We start from the raw sequence: 18,198 nt of genomic DNA, 5'->3' as shown, positions 1-18,198 counted from the left end.
CACAATGTTCATTGCAGGTCTTACAATAGCCAGGACATGGAAGCAACCTAAGTGTCTATCAACAGATGAATGGATAAAGAAGATCAGGCACATATATACAATGGGATATTACTCAGCCATAAAAAGAAATGAAATTGAGTTATTTGTAGTGAGGTAGATGGACCTAGAGACTGTCATACAGAGTGAAGTAAGTCAGAAAGAGAAAACTGTGTTTTATAATAAATTCTTCCAGTCTCCTTCTGAGGTCTTCCTTGATCCCTTCAAAGAGAACTACCCCTCTGTCTTATGAAATTCTGTAGCTTTTCCTATCTTATATTACTTTTTTGGGCTTATAGAAATGAAACCAAATTTTTGTCCTGCCTAAGTCATAAATAAATGCCCTGAGGCAGAGGATCACCCTGTTAATTCTTCATGAATCTCATAGTGTCCAGCATGGCGATACATTCACATCACTTTAGAATACGGATCTGCTTTTCTGTCTTATCTTCTCTATCCTGTTTCCAACTTTCTCTATCTTTCTCTGAATACGTGGCATTGTCTCCTTATTGCTCCCCCCACCTTCAGTCTCGTCTACTCTTTCACTCTGCCCCTCGATACTTCTTTTATAAGTGGCCATGAGAATCTTCCGGACATGCTTACTTAGTCATGCAGTTCCTCTTCTCTGAAGCTTTGTGTGGGTCCCCCTTGCTACTGGATTATGTAGAAACACCGTAGCCTGGTTCCTGAGATGCTGATTTATTTGTTTCCAGCCTGTTTCCCTACATTGTTTCCTACTATTTATCCTCACCAAGTGGTTCCTGCAAACTTTCTGCTCACCAAAACCACCCCCCACTGGCCTACCTCTTTCCTTTTGATTATACACTTGCCTCGTGTCCAATCCTATTTGCATCCCCCAATTCTCTTACTGAAGCATTTACCCTACTTTTCTGTCTTCCTATTCACCTTTGGTTTGTCTTGAGATAACTGCACAAACTTGGGCTTGATCTTCCCTCTCTCACCCCACCCTCCCACATCAAATCCAAAACCACCTGTCAGGACTAAGTACCTCTGATTTTACCCCCTGGTGATCTCTTGAATAAGTCATTTTCTCAACCTCTAGGTCATTTTCTCAACCTCTATTGCTAACAGCACAGCCAACTGTCTACTGGACTCTACCAAGCATTCCTAGCTGGTCTCCCCACTAGCTTCTTTCTTACTCTGCAATGCAGTCTAATCAAGTCACTCCTTTGCTCACAATCCTAAAAGTGTTTTGGTTACTCTAAAATCAAAATACATGCCATAGCCTACCAAAGCCCCATAAGTTTGGCCACTATCTCCACAGTTTGATTCCATGCCAGCCTATCAAAGAACAGGCTGTTTCTCAGTATCCTAGCCACTCTGTCCTTCTTCCAGATCTTCAAATATACAATGTTTCCTTACCCCTCAGAACATTTGACCATGCTGTGTTTTCTGTATGGAATATTGCTCCTTTCTCCATCTTCTTAACCTGAGACCCATCCCCAGAGTCTTAATTCAAACATAACTTTTCCAGAAGAACCTTTCTTGATCACCCAGAGATGCCCTGCTTTAGATTATCATGACACCCAGTGCTTCTTCACTGTAAGACATTCACTATGTAACGTGATCCTTATGTGAATGATTATTTGAATAATGTCTTTCTATCCTACTGAGGCTGTATCTGTCTATAAGGGCAGTGCATTTTGGGGTTTTGTATGCAATTGTATTCTCATCTCTTGGCATATTGGATTCATATTTCAATACAGTCATATACTTGCTGACTGAGAAAACAGCTTCAAGTCTCTCTTCTCCTATCTGTACATTATTATATTGTCATGCAGTTTAAGTGCAAAATGTTAGTAAAGTCCTCATCAGAGTATCCGCCACATAATAAAGGTGCTTTAATGATATTTTAATTATAGTTGTGTTTGACAACACTACCATCCAGTTTCTTGGGTGTCGACTATATCTCCTCTTTTAAAGTATGATTTTGTGTGTTCCTTGTGATGCTTTGGTCTGAGAAAGTCACCAACTATATGTGTGTGTGTGTGTGTGTGTGTATGTATATATATATTTATATAAACAAATTTACAAGTAAGTCTCTTACAGATTCTGTTGTCCTTATGTCCTTAACATGCCTTTATCACTTTCTCCATCTCATCTGCCACAGTAAATTTCCAAGTGTATAGAAGATACAGTTTTATAAATACATCTGGAGCTAAAGGAAAGCGGGACTACGTGGTAGGAATGAAGTCCCACTTCATTCCAAATACCCACAGGTCAACGAGACTATCATGTGATTAGGCATGCCTAATCAGAGCCCTACATTCCCCTGAAAGTACTCATGGGTTCAAGGATGGTCATGAGATGCAGTCCAGGCCAAAGAGAAACAACAAACCCTTTCCCTGAGATTTATGGGAATGTACTCTTGTTCTCCCCATACGGTGTGAAACCAACGGATCATAGGATCTGTTTATAGGGTCTGGAGTTTATGTAGAAGAAGAACAAAAATATGAAAGAAAAAGACCTGGCTCTTGGTGATACTGTCTTGAAACTAGCTATTCTTGAAGCCAGATTTCCCTTAGGATTGTTCAGTTACATAAGACTAGAGATGTCCTTTTAAAATATAAACCAGTTAGGATTGGGTTTTCTGTCAGTTACAATCAAAATAATCCAGAGCGATTCATGGCTTCAAAGAAAAAATGAAATTTAAGCCAAATCTTAAAGATGGCCATGTCTATAAAAAAGGAAGAAAACCTAGGCAAAGGGAGTAACAAGCCCAACTCATGAAGACCTGGAATAACATCGTGTGCTTGGGGAACTGAAAATAGAGGTTGATTCTTGTCCACAGCGTAAAGGAAAAGAGATTGCTTAGTCTGTGAGCATGCCTGGTTCCTGAGAGCCACTTCCTCCATAGTTTCTGCCATGGACTCTGCTCATACTCATCTAAACAAATATTAAATCAGTATGCAAGCTAATTAATGGGAATGTGAAAAAATACATAACAATCCCCAGAGGAAAGAAACATTTTAGGGGGAATGAGGGGGAAAAAACTAACTTCTTCCCATACTGCATTTAAAGACAGATAAAATTGCATTAGACATTCAGTGTTTATTCTGAGACTAATAATAATTCTAGCTCAAAGAATGGTAATTAATTGGTACCACTGATGCTGTCAGACCACTTTTTCCTCATATGTCCAGGAACCCTGCTTGAATGGTGGTGTCCCAGAAAGGCAGGGGCATTTAAGCTGCCTGGAAACCACCATCATCACTTAACACTATTCCTTTATTCTTACAATCATTGCATTATGAGGTAGAAAGACAAGAAGTCTAAACATGTTAAAGAAAAGGAAACTGAGGCTTACTGCTGTCAAATCATTCACCCATGATCACTCTCCAAGGAAGTATCAAGTTGAAATTACACCCCAGATCTTCTGTTTCTAGTGATTTTTCCTTCTACCTAAAATGATGTGGACATTTATTTTTGATGTGTTTCTGAAGTTGATTAGTTAGATCAATTCTTTGCAGTATCTTTTGATAAGGAAAGGAATATTGAAGGCCTAAGGGATACAGGGAAGATAGGTGATGGAAAAGAGAGGGGAGCAACAAAAAGGATCAGAGAAATACAGTAAAAGACTCAAATGGTACAGCCCGATGCTAGCCAGATAACGTACTAGCATCTTACGATTAGTAAGACAGGAGCTGTGTTTTAGATTGCTTCAAATATACTAACAGTCTATTGTAGAACACATTTACTTTTCTCTAAAAGTATACCACTCTCTCTCCTCCATACTACTAAGTTTTTAACTAAACTTTTTATTCTGAGACAATAATAGCTTGCTAAGCAGTTTCAAAAAATAATACAGAAAGATTCTACTTACTATTTACTCAGTTGACCCTAATGGTAACATCCTGTGGAACTATAGCACAGTATCACAACCTGGATGATGACACTGATACAGTCAAGATACAGAACATTTCTACCGCCTCAAAACTTGTGCTGCTCTTTTGTAGCCCTCCTTGCAATTGATTCCGATCCTCAGCCCACCCTTCAATCATGGACCCACTAATTTATTGTCCATTTCTGTTATGTCATTAGGAGAATGTTAAATAAATGAAATTACGCAGTATATAATGTATTGGGACTGGCTTTTTTCACTCAGGATAAATCTCTAAAGATTCAACTAGATTGTCATATGGACCAATAGTTCCTTTTACTTTTTTTTTTTTTTTTTTTTGCTGAGTAGCATTCCAAGGTATGAATGTACCGGTTTTGGGTTTTTTTTTTTTAATAATTCACATGTTGAAGGGTATCTAGGTTGTTTTCAGTTTGGGGCAATTATAAATAAAGCTGCTATAAACATTTGTGTACAGGTCTTTGCATGAACATAAATTTTCATTTCTCTGGGACAAAGCCCAGGATTGTAATTTTTGGGTCGCATGGTAGTCATACTTTCTATTTTTTAAGACACTGCCAAACTGTTTTCCTGAGTGGCTATATCATTTTACAATTCCACCAGTAATGTGATCAAGTGATCAAATTTTTCTGTATCATTACAAATCTTTCATGGTTTTAATTGTTTTTTTTTTAGGTTTAGCTATTCTGCTAGGTGTGTAGTGATATTTCATTGTGGTTTTAACCTGCACTTCCCAAATGGCTGATGCTACTGAACCATTTTTTCATGTGCTTCTGATCAGTATATCCTCTTCTGTGAAATATTTATTCATATCTTTTGCCCATTTTCTAATTTGAATGTTTGACTTTTAGTGTTACATTTTAAGAGTCATATTTTATAGATACTAGTCATCTGTCAGATATGTTTTATAAATATATTCTCCTACTCTATAACTTATCTTTTCACCTCTCAACAGTCTTTCATAGGGTAAAATTTTTAATGTTGATGAAATCCAGTTTCTCAATTTTTTCTTTTATGGATTATGCTTTTGATGTCAAGACTAAAGACTCTTTGCCTAGAACAAGATTCTAAAGATTTTATCTTATTTTTCCTAAAATGTTTATAGATTTTCATTTCGTATTTAAGTCTATGATTTGTTTTGAGTTAATTTTTACAAGGTGTGAGATTTAGGGTTTTTTTGTTGTTTTGTTTTGCCTATTGATATCCAATGGTTCCAGCACCATTCATTAAAAGGGTCTCTTACCTCCATTAAATTGTTTTTGTACCTTTATCTGAAATGAGTTGGTCATATTTGTGTGCATCTATTTTTGAGTTCTCTATCCTGTTCCATTGATCTCTATGTCTACACCTCTGCCAGTACTTCAGTCTTGCTTACTAAGGCTATATATTAAAGCTTGAAATCAAGTAGACTGATTTTTCCCACATTATTCTTCTTTTCACAATGGTAGTACCTATTCAGGATCCTTTGTATTTCCATATACATATTTTAGAAAAATTTGCCTATATTTACAAAAAAAAAGTCTCGCCGTAATTTTGATGGTAATTGTATTAAACCTATATGTCAATTTGAGGAGAATTGATTTCTTTACCATATTGAGTATTCTAATCCATGAACACAGTATGTCTATTCAGGTATAATCTGATTTCTTTCATAAGCAGTTTTTAGTTTTCAGCATGCAAGTCTTGTAAATATTTTGTTAGATATACATTTAAGTATTTGTTTTGCATCATTATAAATCATTCTATTTTTAATTTTTATGTCCACATGCTTATTGGTATTATATAGAGATGGAACTGATGATTTTAGTATGTTTATCTTCTATCTTTTGAACTTGCTGAACCCACTTATGTGTTTTTTTTTTTAATTTTTAGGGGGTTGATTTTCTGGAATTTTCTTTTTAGGAAGTCATGTCATTTGCAAATATGTATAGTTTTATTTCTTCCTTTCTGATTTGTATGCCCTTGGTTTCCTTTTCTTACCTGGTATAGTGGTTAGAACTTCCAGCACTATGTTGAATTAAAGTGGGGAGAACAAATTACCCTTGCTTATTTCTGATCTTAGGGGAAAGCATTCAGTCCCTTATCAATGAGAACTCTGTTAGCTCTAGGGTTTTATTTTTTTTAATATATATATAGATGTACTTTATCTGGTTGAGGAAATTCCCCTTTATTCCTATGATTATGAGAGCTATTTTTAAATCTTGAATTGATAGTGAATTTTGTCAAATGCTTTTCCTGTATTTGTTAATATGATCATGTATTTTTTCTCTAATCTATTAATATGGTGGAATATACTAAAAGATTTTGATCATTATATAAGTTTCAGATGTACAGCATTATAATTCAACATCTGTATATATTACAAAGTGATCACCAACTCAAGTCTAGTTGCCATTCATCACCATATAGTTGACCCCCTTCACCCATTTTACCCACCTCCCTTCTCCTCTGGTAACCACTAATGTGTTCTCTGTATCTGTGAGTTTGTTTTTGTCTTTATTTATTTAAATTAGATGCCACATATGAGTGAAATTTGTTTTTTTTCTGTCTCACTTATTTTTCTTAGAATAATACCTTTAGTCTCCATACATGGTGTCAAAAATGGCAAGACTTCAATTATTTTTTAGGGCTAAATAGTATTGTATTGTATACACACACACACACACACTATATATATATATTCTTTATCCATTCATCCGTCACTAGATACTTAGGTTGTTACAATATCTTAGCTATTGTAAATGATGCTGCAATGAATATAAGGGTGAACATGTCTTTATAAATTAATGTTTTTTTGGATAAGTATCTATAAGTAGAATACCTGGGTTATATGATAGTTCTATTCTTAATTTTTTGAGGAATCTCCATACTGTTTTCTATGGTGGCTGCACCAGTTTAGAGTCTTGCCAACTGTGTACAAAGGTTTGCTTTAATCCACATGCTCTCCAACATTGGTTATTTCTTACCTTTTTGATAAAAGCCGTTCTAACAGATGTGGTTTCCTTGTAGTTTTGATTTGCATTTCCCTAATACTTAGTGATATTGAACATCTTTTCATGTTCCTTTCAGCCATCTGTATGTCTTCTTTGGGGAAATGTCTCTTCAGCTCCTCTGCCCATTTTTCAATTGGGTCATTTGGTTTTTTTATTGTTAAGTTGTATGGATTTTTAATATATTTTGGGTATTAACTCTTTATTGGATGCATGATTTGCAAATATCTTCTTCCATTCAATAGGTTGCCTTTTCATTTTGATGATGGTTTCCTTCACTGTGCAGAGGCTTTTTACTGATGTAGTTCCATTTGTTTATTTTTGCTTTTGCTTCCTTTGCCTTTGGAGTCAGATCTACAAAAACATTGCTAAGACCAATGTCAATGAGATTACCACCTTTGTTTACTTCTAATGGATTTATGGTTTCAGTCTTACATTCAATTACTTAGTACATTTTGAGTTAATTTGTATGTATGGTATAATGTAGTGTTCTAGTTTAATTCTTTTCCATGTGCCTGAGTAGTTTTCCCAACACTGTTTATTGAAGAGACTATACTGCCTCTATTTTATGATCCTTGCTGCTTTGTCATAAATTGATTGTCCACATATATGTGGGTTTATTTCTGAGCTCTGAATTCTGTTTCATTGTTCTGTGTGTCTATTTTTGTGCCACTACCATACTATTTTGATTACTATAGCTTTGTAGCAAAGTTTGAAACCAGGGAGCACAGTACTTCCATGTTTTTTCTTCTTTTTCAAGATTATTTTGGCTATTTAGGATCCTTTGTGAATCTATTTAAATTTTAGAATTATTTGTTCTAGTTCTGTGATCGGTCTTTGAAATTTCAAGAGGGGTTGCATTAAATCTGTAGATTTCTCTGTGTAGTATGAACATAGTTTGACAATATTTTTCCAATTTATGAAAAAGAATATCTTAAAATTTATTTGTGTCTTACTCAGTTTTGTTCATCCGTGTCTTACAGTTTTCAGTGTACATGTCTTTGGCCTCCTTGATTGAATTTATTTCCAGGTATTTTATTCTTTATGATAAAATTGTAAATGAGATAGTTTTCTTAATTTCTCTTCTGATAGTTCATTATCAGTGTATAGAAATACCACAGATATCCACATATTGATTTTGTATTCTCTGACTTTACTGAATTAATTTATTAGTTCTAACAATTTTTTGGTGGAATCTTTATGGGTTTTTACATATAGTATCATATTATCGGCAAATAGTGACAGTTTTCCTTCTTTCTAATTTGGATGTCTTTTATTTCTTTTTATTGCCTAATTGGTGTGGCTAGGACTTTCAATACTATGTTGAATAAAAATGGCTAGAGTGGGCATCCTTGTCTTGTTCTGACCTTAGAGGAAAAGCATTTAGTTTTTTGCCAGTGAATATTATGTTAGCAGTGGGTTTGTCATTATTGTCTTTATTGAGATACCTTCCCTCTGTACTCACTTTATCGAGAGTTTTTATTATAAATGGAAGTTGAATTTTTTCAAATCTTTTTCTGCTACTAGTAAAATGATTATATGATTTTTGTCCTTCATTTTGTTAATGTGATGTATCACATTGATTGATTGGTGGATGATGAATCATCCTTACATCCCTGGAATAATTCCCGCTTGATCAAGGTGTATAGTTATTTTAATGCACTGTTGGATTCAGTTTGCTAATATTCTATTGAGTATTTTTTCACCTATGTTCATGAAAGATATTAGCCTGTAAGGGTGTGTGTGTAGTGTAGTGTCCTTGTCTGGTTTTGTTATGAGGGTAATGCTGAGTCGTAAAGTGTTTTTGAAAGTTTTCCCACCTCTTCATTTTTTTGGAAGAGTTTAAGAAGAATAGATATTAAATCTTCCTTTAAAGTTTTGTAGAATTCACTAGTGAAGCCATCTGGTACTGCGCTTTTGTTTCTTGGGAGATTTTTGATCACTATTTCAGTCTTCTTAATAGTAATCAATCTATTCAGGTTTTCTATTTTTTCATGATTGAGTCTTGGAAGATTGTGTGTTCCTAAGAACTTATTTATTTCTTCTAGGCTGTCCAAATTTGTTGGCATATAGTTGTTCAGAGTAGTCTGTTATGATCTGTTGTATTGCTGTGGTATCAGTTGTAACTTCTCCTCTTTTATTTCCGATTTTATTTATTTGGATCCTCTCTCTTTTTTTCTTGCTTAGTCTAGCTAAAGGCTTGTCAATTTCATTTATCTTTTCAAAGAACCAGTTGTTTGTTTCATGGATCTTTTCTATTTTTTTAGTCTCTATTGCATTATTTCTGTTCTGATCTTTATGATTTCCTTCTATTAATTTTGGGCTTTGTACTTTTTTTCTTGTTCCTTTAGAGACAAAGTTAGATTGGTTATTTAAGGTTTTTCTTGTTTCCTGAGGCAGGCCTATACTGCTCTGAACTTCTTTCTTAAAACCACTTTTTCTGAATCCTATTTATATTAGTGTATTATATTTATCTTTTCATTTGTCTCTAGATTTCTTTTGATTTCTTCAATGACCCATTGGTTTTTCAGTAATATGTTGTTTAATTGCCAAGTTTTTGTGGTTTTTCCTTTGTTTTTCTCCTTGTGATTGATCTTCAGTTTCCTACCATTGTGGTTGGAGAAGATGCCTGACAGGATTTTAATCTTCTTAAATTTATTGAGACTCGTTTTGTCACCTAAGATGTGATCTATCCTACAGCATGTTTCGTGTGCATTTAAGAAGAATATGTATTCTGCTACTTTCAGATGGAATGTTCCATATATATATCCATTAAGTCCATCTAGTATAATGTATCATTTAAGTCTAATGTTTCCTTATTGATTTTCTGCCTGGATGAGCTATCCTGTTATAAGCAGGGTGTTAAAGTCCCCTGCTATTATTGTGTTATGTCAGTATCTCCCTTTATGCCCATTAATATTTGCTTTATATATCTTGGTGATTCTCTGGGTGCATAAACATTTGTAAATTTGGTAATTTTTGCTGGACTAACCTCCATATTATTATGTAATTCCATTCTTTGTTTTTTATTACAGTGTTTGTTTTAAAATCTATTTTGTCTGATGTAAGTATAGTTACTCCAGATTTCTCTTCACTTCCATTTGCGGGGCATATATTTTTCCATCCCTTCACTTTCAGTCTATGTGGTTTTGAAATTTCTTCTGAAGTTAGTCTCTTATAGGCAGCATACAGATGGGTCTTGTTTTTGTTTTTTTGAGCTACTCTGTGTCTCTTAATTGGAGATTATAGTCCATTTACATTTAAAGTAATTATTGATAGGTATGTACTTATTGTCACTTTGTTAATTGTTTTCTGGCTGTTTTTGTAGTTCCTCTCTGTTCTTTTTTTTTTTTTTTTTTCTCTTTCTCTCTTCCCATGTATTTTGGTGGTTTTCTGTAGTGTAATATTTAGATTCCATTCTCATTTTCTTTTGTGTTTTTACTATAAGTTTTTCCATGTGGTTACCATGATTTTCACATACATATGACATCCTATTTTGAGTTGGTAGCAACTTAAGTGTGAACACATTCCAAAGCTTTACATTTTATCCACTTCTCCCGACATTTTATACTTTGCATGGTACATTTAACATCTTATTTTATGTATTCTTTGACTAATTATTTAATTTTTGTTATTTTTAATACTTTTGTCTTTTAACCTTCATGTTTGTTTTATAAGTGATTGATATACTACCTTTATTATTTATTTACCTTTTCCAGTGAGATTTTTACATTTGTATGTTCTCTTATTATTAATTAGTGACATTTCTTTTCAGCTTAAAGAAGTCTCATTAATGTATCCTGTAGACCCAGTTTAGTGGTGATGAACTCCTTTACCCCTTGCTTCTCTAGGAAACTCTTGATTTCTCCTTCAATTCTGAATGATAACTTTGCTGTGTAGAGATATCTTGATTGGAAGTTGTTTTTTTTTTCTTTTTTTTCCCCCTTTCAGCACTTTGAATATGTCATACTACTCCCTTCTGGCCTGAAAAGTTTCTGGGGAAAATCTGCTCATAATTTTACAGTGTTTCCCTTGTATGTGACAAGTTATTTTTCTTTTGCTGCTTTTAAGATTCTTTCTTTATCCTTAATTATTACCAATTTAATTATAATGTGTCTTACTGTTTATCTCTTTGAGTTCATCTTATTTGGAATTCTCTGCGCTTCTTGGACTTCAGTGTTTGTTTCCTTCCCTGTATTAGGGAAGTTTTCAGCTACTATTTTTTCAAATAATTTTTCCGGCTATTTCTCTCTCTCTTCTCCTTCTGGGATCACTATAATGTGAATATTTGTATGCTTACAGTTGCCCCAAATATCCCTTAAGGTATCTTCCCTCTTTATTTTTTCATTTTGCTGTTCTGTTTGGGTGAATTCTGTTGTTTTGTCTTATAGTTCACTGATTCATTCTTCTACCTCATTCAGTGTTCTGTTGAACCTCTCTTATATTTTTCAGGGCTCTTATACATTCTGTTTGGTACTTTCTTACATTTTCTGTCTCGTGGTTGAAGTTCTCATATGTTCACCCATTCTTCTTCAAATTTCAGCAATCATCTTTATGACCATTATTTTGAACTCTTTGTAGGTAGGTTACTTATCTCTGTTTTGTTTAGTTCTTTTTCTGGGGTTTTGTCTTGTTCTTTCATTTAGAACAAATTCCTTTATCTCCTCATTTTGCCTCATTTTATGTGTTTATTTATATGTATTAGGTATATCAGCTTTCCCTTCCAATCTTGAAGAAGTGGCCTTATTTAGGAGATGTCCTATGGGGCTCAGAATCACAATCACACCTGACCACCAAATGTAGGCACTCACTGATTGTCCCCTTTGTGGGCTGTGTTAGCCATCCTGTTTTGGTGGGGCCACAGCTGTCACAGTGGTGATGGATGGTGTTAGTGCTCAGCCAGCTGTGAGTCTGGGAAGAGGTACAGCAGTGGACAGGGCTGTCAGTATGTGTGTGCCAACTGGCACGAACAGTTTAGATGAAGAATTCCAAAATGGCACCCACCAGCATTGGTATTAGCAAGTTAACCTGAGATCACTAAGTGACTCCTGCCAGTGACTCAGTCCCCAGGGAGTGTCCCAACTGATTCCTGCCTATCCTGCAGATGCTTTAAGATTAGTATGTGAGTCTCCTTCACCTATGATCCATGCACTTTTCAGTCTGGTGTTTTTGCACAGGTTTTCAGGTCAAGTGAGTCTGTACACAAGCCCTTTAAGAGTGAAATTTCCATTCACTGCAGTTATATAGTTTTTCTGGCCATATTCCCCATTGATTTTCAAATCCAGGTGTTTTGGGGGGCTTGAATCTACTGTGTAGGATCTAGGGGTTAGGGTGATTGAAGTGGAGCACAAATCACTAATTTCTCAGGGAAAATATTTGTACCTTTGCGATTCCTCTCAGTTGTGGATTGCTGCAGCTAAGGTGTGGATTTTTCCTAGGCCAGCCCATATCACTGCCTCTTCTACCTGTGCTGATGCTGTCCTTCTACCTGTTTTTTTGGAGGCTCTGTTCATGCAGTTTTTGGGTCCCTTTCTGAGGGAATTATTCCATATTTAGTTGTAGATTTGTTATGTTTATGGGAGGAAGTGAGTTCAGGATCTTCCTACACCACCACCAAGAGATTTTTGAATATTGAACCAGCCTTGCATCTCTGGAACAAAGTCTACTTGGTCATGGTATATATATTTTTATTATGTATTGTTGAATTCTTTTTTTTTTTTTTTTTTTTTTTTGCGGTACGCGGACCCCTCACTGCTGTGGCCTCTCCCGTTGTGGAGCACAGGCTCCGGACGCGCAGCTCAGCGGCCATGGCTCACGGGCCAAGCTGCTCCACGGCATGTGGGATCTTCCCGGACCGGGGCACGAACCCGTGTACCCTGCATCGGCAGGCGGACTCTCAACCACTGCGCCACCAGGAAAGCCCCTGTTGAATTCTTTCGCTAGTATTTTGTTAAGGATTTTTGTGATCATATTCATAAAGGATAGTGGTCTATTGTTTTCTTTCTTTGTACTGTCTTTGTGTGACAGGGTGATACTAGCTTCATAAAGGAATAGAAACTGTTTCCTCCTCTTCTGTATTCTAGAAGAGATTGTGTAGAATTGGTATTACTTCTTCATAAAGGAAATCAAAACTGTTTCCTCCTCTTCTGTATTCTAGAAGAGATTTTATAGAATTAGTGTTACTTCTTTTTAATAATTTGATAGAATTTTTCAGTGAAACCATCTGGGCCTGGAGATTACTTTATTGGGAGTTTTAAAATTATAAACCTCATTTCCTTAATAGTTATAAGGCTATTCATAATACTTCATATTAAGTATATTATGGTAACTTCCAGGAATTGGTCCATTTCATCTGTTTTCAAATTTATGTGTGTAGAAATTTTCATAATATTCCTTTATTATCTTTTATGTCTGCAGGGTTTGTAATAATAGTGCATGTCATTACTCATAATAATAATTTATGTCTTCTCCCTTATTGTGCTTGTCAATCTTCCTATAGGTTTGTCAATTTTATTGATCTTTTCAAAGAGCCACCTGTTCATCTCTTGAGTTTTCTCTATTTTTGTTTCCATTTTTATCTATTTCTGTCCTTATGTTTATTGATGTGAGAGTTTTTTTCTTTTCTAATGTATGTGTTTAGTGCTGTAAGTTTTCCTCACAGCAATGTGTTAGCTGTGCCACATGAATTTTGATATGTTGTATGTTTATTTATTTGTTTATTTATATATTTTTAAGTAGTTTAAGATTCACAGCAAAGTTAAGGAGAAGGTAGAGATTTACCACATACTCCCTGCTGCCATAAAGGCATAGATAGCCTTTGTCATTATCAACATCCCCACTACAGTAGTAAATTTATTCAAATTGATGAACCTTCATTGACATACCATAATCACCCAAAATCCATGGTTTGTATTACAGTTCACTCTAGGTGTTGCACATTCTATAGGTTTTGACAAATGTATAATGACATATATCCACCATTATAGTATCATATATAACATTTTTGCTGCCCTAAAAATCCTCTGTGCTTTACCTATTCATCCATCCCTCCCCCTTAACCCCTGGCAGTCACTGATCCTTTTATTGTCTCCATGGTTTGCCTTTTTCCAGCATGTCATATAGTTGAAATTATTTTATAGTATGTAGCCTTTTCAGATTGGCTTCCTTCACTCAGTAATATGCATTGAAGATTCTTCCATGTCTTTTCAAGTTGTAATCATTTATTTCCTTTTGGTGCTAAATAGTATTCCATTCTCTGCATGTACTACAGTTTATTTATTCACGTACTGAAGGGTATCTTGGCTGCTTTCAAGTTCTGGCAGTTATGACTATAAAGCTGCTGTAAACATATGTGTATAGGTTTTTGTGTGGACACAAGTTTTCAACACCTTTGGGTAAACACCAAGGAGTGTGATTACTGGATTGTAAGGTAAGAGTATGTTTAGTTGTGTAAGAAACCACAAAACTGTCTTCCAAAGTGGCTGTACCATTTGCATTCCTCCCATCAATGAATGAGAGTTCCTATTGTTCCACATCCTCACCAGCATTTGATGTATTCAGTGTTTTGGATTTTGACCATTCTAATAAATGTTTTTGTAATTTGCATTTTCCTGATGACATACATATGGTGTGGAGTATCTCTTCATATACTTATTTGTCATCTGTGTATCGTCTTTGATATGTCATATTTTTATTTTCACTCATTTCAATATATTTTTAATTTCTTTTGAGACTTCCCCTTTGACCTGTGGATTATTTGGAATTATGTTGTTTAGTTTCCACATTTGGAGATGCCTCTGTTATCTTTTTGTTATTGATTTATGGTTTAATTCCGTTGTAGTCAGAGAAAACACTGTAATTTCAATTCTTCCTGAGACTCAGATGACAAGAATATTAAATCTTTTTTTTTAATAGACATACAAGTCCCTGAGGCTCTTTTTATTTTTTGTCTGTTTTCTCTCTGTTCACATTGTTCTCTGTTCATAATGGGTAATTTCTATTTTTTTTTCCAACTCACTGGTTCTTCCTACTTTCCCCTACATTTTCTTTTGAGCCTATTCATTGACTTTTTTCTTTTGGTCACTATATTTGAAGTTGTGCACTTTCTGTTTGGTTCTTCTTTACACCTATTTCTTCGTTGAGACTTTATTCTTTATTTGTTTCAAACAAATTCTTAATTACTTAGTGATGCATTTTTATGATGGTTGCTATAAAACCTTTGTCAGAAAAGCCTAGCCTCTCTTTCATCTCAATGTTGGCATCTGTTAACTGTTTCTTTCTATTTGAGGTCTTCCTGGTTCTTCGTATGTTGAGTGATTTTTAATTGAAACCTAGACATTTGGGATATTGTGTTGTGTCATTGTGGATCTTATTTATGTCTTATGTTTTAACTGGCATTTTCTGACATCATCTGGCAGTGGAAGTGTGGGAGGGTTCTACCTCATTACGTTTCCCCCTTGGCCTCCATTTACACTTTAGGGTGAGGAGTTCCTCATTACTGGGCATTGTTGGGACTTACTGTTTCCCATTAGGCTTACACTGAGATCTCCCTGGAAGTATCAGTAAGATCCTTCCTTACTTCTCCTCTGTGGCCCCCACCAACACTAAGGTCGAGTAGTGGTGTGTGAAGACCTGATTCTTCATTGGGCCTCCTGTTATACCCCCCAGAGGGAAGGAGAGGTGTTCCCCTTTTGTTTTCCTGCGGTAGTCTTTGTTGTGTCTTTTGTTGTTGTTGTTGTGCCCATCAGCACTTCCCCATTATTAGCTTCTACAGTACACAGTCTGGGATATATGAGGCAAAAAGAAAACCAAGGTAACTCATTGTTCAGGGCACAGTTCCCTATCTAAGCTGCCACCTCCTCTTAACCTTTCCGAGTTTCTTATGTTTGTTTTATAAACAATATAAGAAGTTTCCTTTGTAGTTAGCAGGAGAAATAGGGGAAAGTGTATCTATTCTGTCCTCCCACCATGAGAAGTCTGCTGTCCTTTTATGTTCTTAGAAGCATGCCTAATGTGAAATGGATTACAAATATAGACATTGTAATATGTATATAAAACATGAGGAGGATTCAGAGAAATAAACAAAGGATCAGGGAAGAAAAAGGTGATCAAGTTTTCAGTGACTGGCAAGTAATCAAATGTAGCTGTGATGTAATGGGTACATGGCAAGGCCAAAGGAGAGTGGATGGAGACAAGGACCTTGAAGAATTTGGATTTCTTTTCCATGGGAAGTCATGGAAGCCTGTTTCTCAGAGCAGAGCAAAGCTCAAGGGCACTTTCAAAGTAACGCCCCACCCACTCCCTGCCAGTAACATCCTCATGTGAGCTCATGAACTAGAGACAGGTAAATATTTCCTGGAGGTGGAGGTGGGGACAGAAGTATCACACTTAATGGATTACGTAGGTCATTGAAACACTTAGCATGGCAATTGGAATATAGTTGTACATGGTCAAAAAGGAGACTGGTTTGTGTATTGAACACAAAATGCCAACTGTGATTTACACAAAAGCTAGTAACACCATCCTGCTGATTCCCACATATACCTGTAATCTCTACAGTTTATATCATAATGATAAATTATGCAATTAGGCTTCTGTCAGTATAGATATAAACACTACAGAAAAACTGATTACGGTTTTGTATTCCCTTGGTGTCTTTGTTGAATCAATTTATGCCGTATTTTCAGTATGACACACTGCTGGAGAGATTGCACGAGATTTTTTTTCTTCCTCATTTTTGTATTGTAATTCAACAATTATTATAACTCCAGGCAAGACTTACTGTTACTGAGAGTAAGAAACTTGTTTTTTTCAAGTTTGCTTTTACTCTCCTGTCCTTTAGGACTGTGTGTTCTCAGTTACCTCCTGCTGGCTTGGAGTACGTGTGTGGACATTTTGTTTTGGAGAAAGGCTGTGGGTGGAGTCAAAGAACTTCGGACTGAGGTATGTCTTCTAAATCTTAAATGCATCTTTATAACTGTTTAATTTTTTCCACTGAATCATTTTTAAATGAAATCTCATTTGAACCTCAGTGCAGGAAAGAAGTAGGTAAGGAAGTGCTCTGGCTGAAGGAGGAGAGGTGTGCCTGCCTCTGACACCTTCTTCTATTAAGATAATCCCAGAGAAACGTCTTGAGAAATTTAGGCATGGTTTGAAACATTAGAGTTTTATGTAACTTGGTTTCATTCTTTGATTTTAGCAATGGGAAAGTCCATTCATTCATTTATTCCACAAATATTTACTGAGTACCCACAGCATCAAGCACAGTGCTTAGAACTGAGAATATAATAGTAAACAAAATATAGAATGACACTCACAAAGACGATTGATCCTTAGTCTGCAACCCTCTCTAGGACACTATGCTCCCTTTAGTACCCATACAAGTATCAGGCTGCCCTTTTCTTCTCCCATTTAGGTGGGCAGTAACCTCATGTCCTCTGCCTTCCTATTAAGTCCCCCAAATAAAATATATGCTTCACACTCCTTCTAAGTATACTTACTTGTCCCATAATAGTACTGAAAACAGGAAGGAGCTTCTAGCAGAGCACAAGTAGGGTCATGTTTATAAAAGCCACGATTGTGTTCCTTATATAATTGTAGTGGTATGCCTTTCCTTTCTGAGACCAATGTTGATGAAGTTTCTGCTACCTCTAGACGGTTCTTATTCTAGATGTTTTCTTCCTTTGAAGAACGGCAAAATTCTCTAACCCACAAACTATAGTTCTTGTCTCATTTATCTAGTTTGGGGAGGCAATAAAACTAGGCTTGCCAGATTTAGCGAACAATATAGAATATCCAGTTAATTTAATTTTAATTGACATATAACATTATATTAGTTTTAGGTGGAAAACATAATGATTCAATATTTGTATACATTGCAAAATGATCACCACAATAATTCTAGTTAATATGTGTCATCGTACATAGTTATAAATGTTTTTTCTCGTGGTGAGAATCTATAAGATCTACTCTCTTAGCAGCTTTCAGTTGTGCAGTACAGTATTATTAGTCATCATGCTTTACATTATATCCCCATGACTTAAGTATTTTATGACTGGTTAAACTTTAAATTTGAATTACAGATAAACAACAAATTCTTTTTAATGTAAGCATATGTCAAATATTGCATGGCACACGCTTATACTAAAAAAATTTTTTTAAATACTATTTTTACTCTAAATGTGATCCCAACTATTGTATGGGTTATACTTATACTAAAATGTTGTTTGTTGTTAATCTGAAATTTAGACTTAACTGAATGCCATGTGTATTTTCTCTCTCTCCATATATATA

General features: G+C 35.3%; 1 long non-coding RNA gene across 1 annotated transcript in view; it reads left to right on the top strand.

The window, feature by feature from the left end:
- The window catches only part of LOC132597113 (uncharacterized), a 195,539-nt gene that overhangs the window by 82,888 nt on the left and 94,453 nt on the right, over positions 1-18,198 (top strand). The window contains exon 3 of the long non-coding RNA XR_009563496.1: positions 16,748-16,848. This is a non-coding gene — a long non-coding RNA (uncharacterized lncRNA). The remainder of the gene's footprint in view (positions 1-16,747; positions 16,849-18,198) is intronic.

The sequence above is a fragment of the Globicephala melas genome, chromosome 3 (genome assembly GCF_963455315.2).
Source record: "Globicephala melas chromosome 3, mGloMel1.2, whole genome shotgun sequence".
NCBI lineage: Eukaryota > Metazoa > Chordata > Mammalia > Artiodactyla > Delphinidae > Globicephala > Globicephala melas.
The sequence above is the reverse complement of the archived record's forward strand: the minus strand, read 5'-3'. Positions and strand labels throughout refer to the sequence as shown.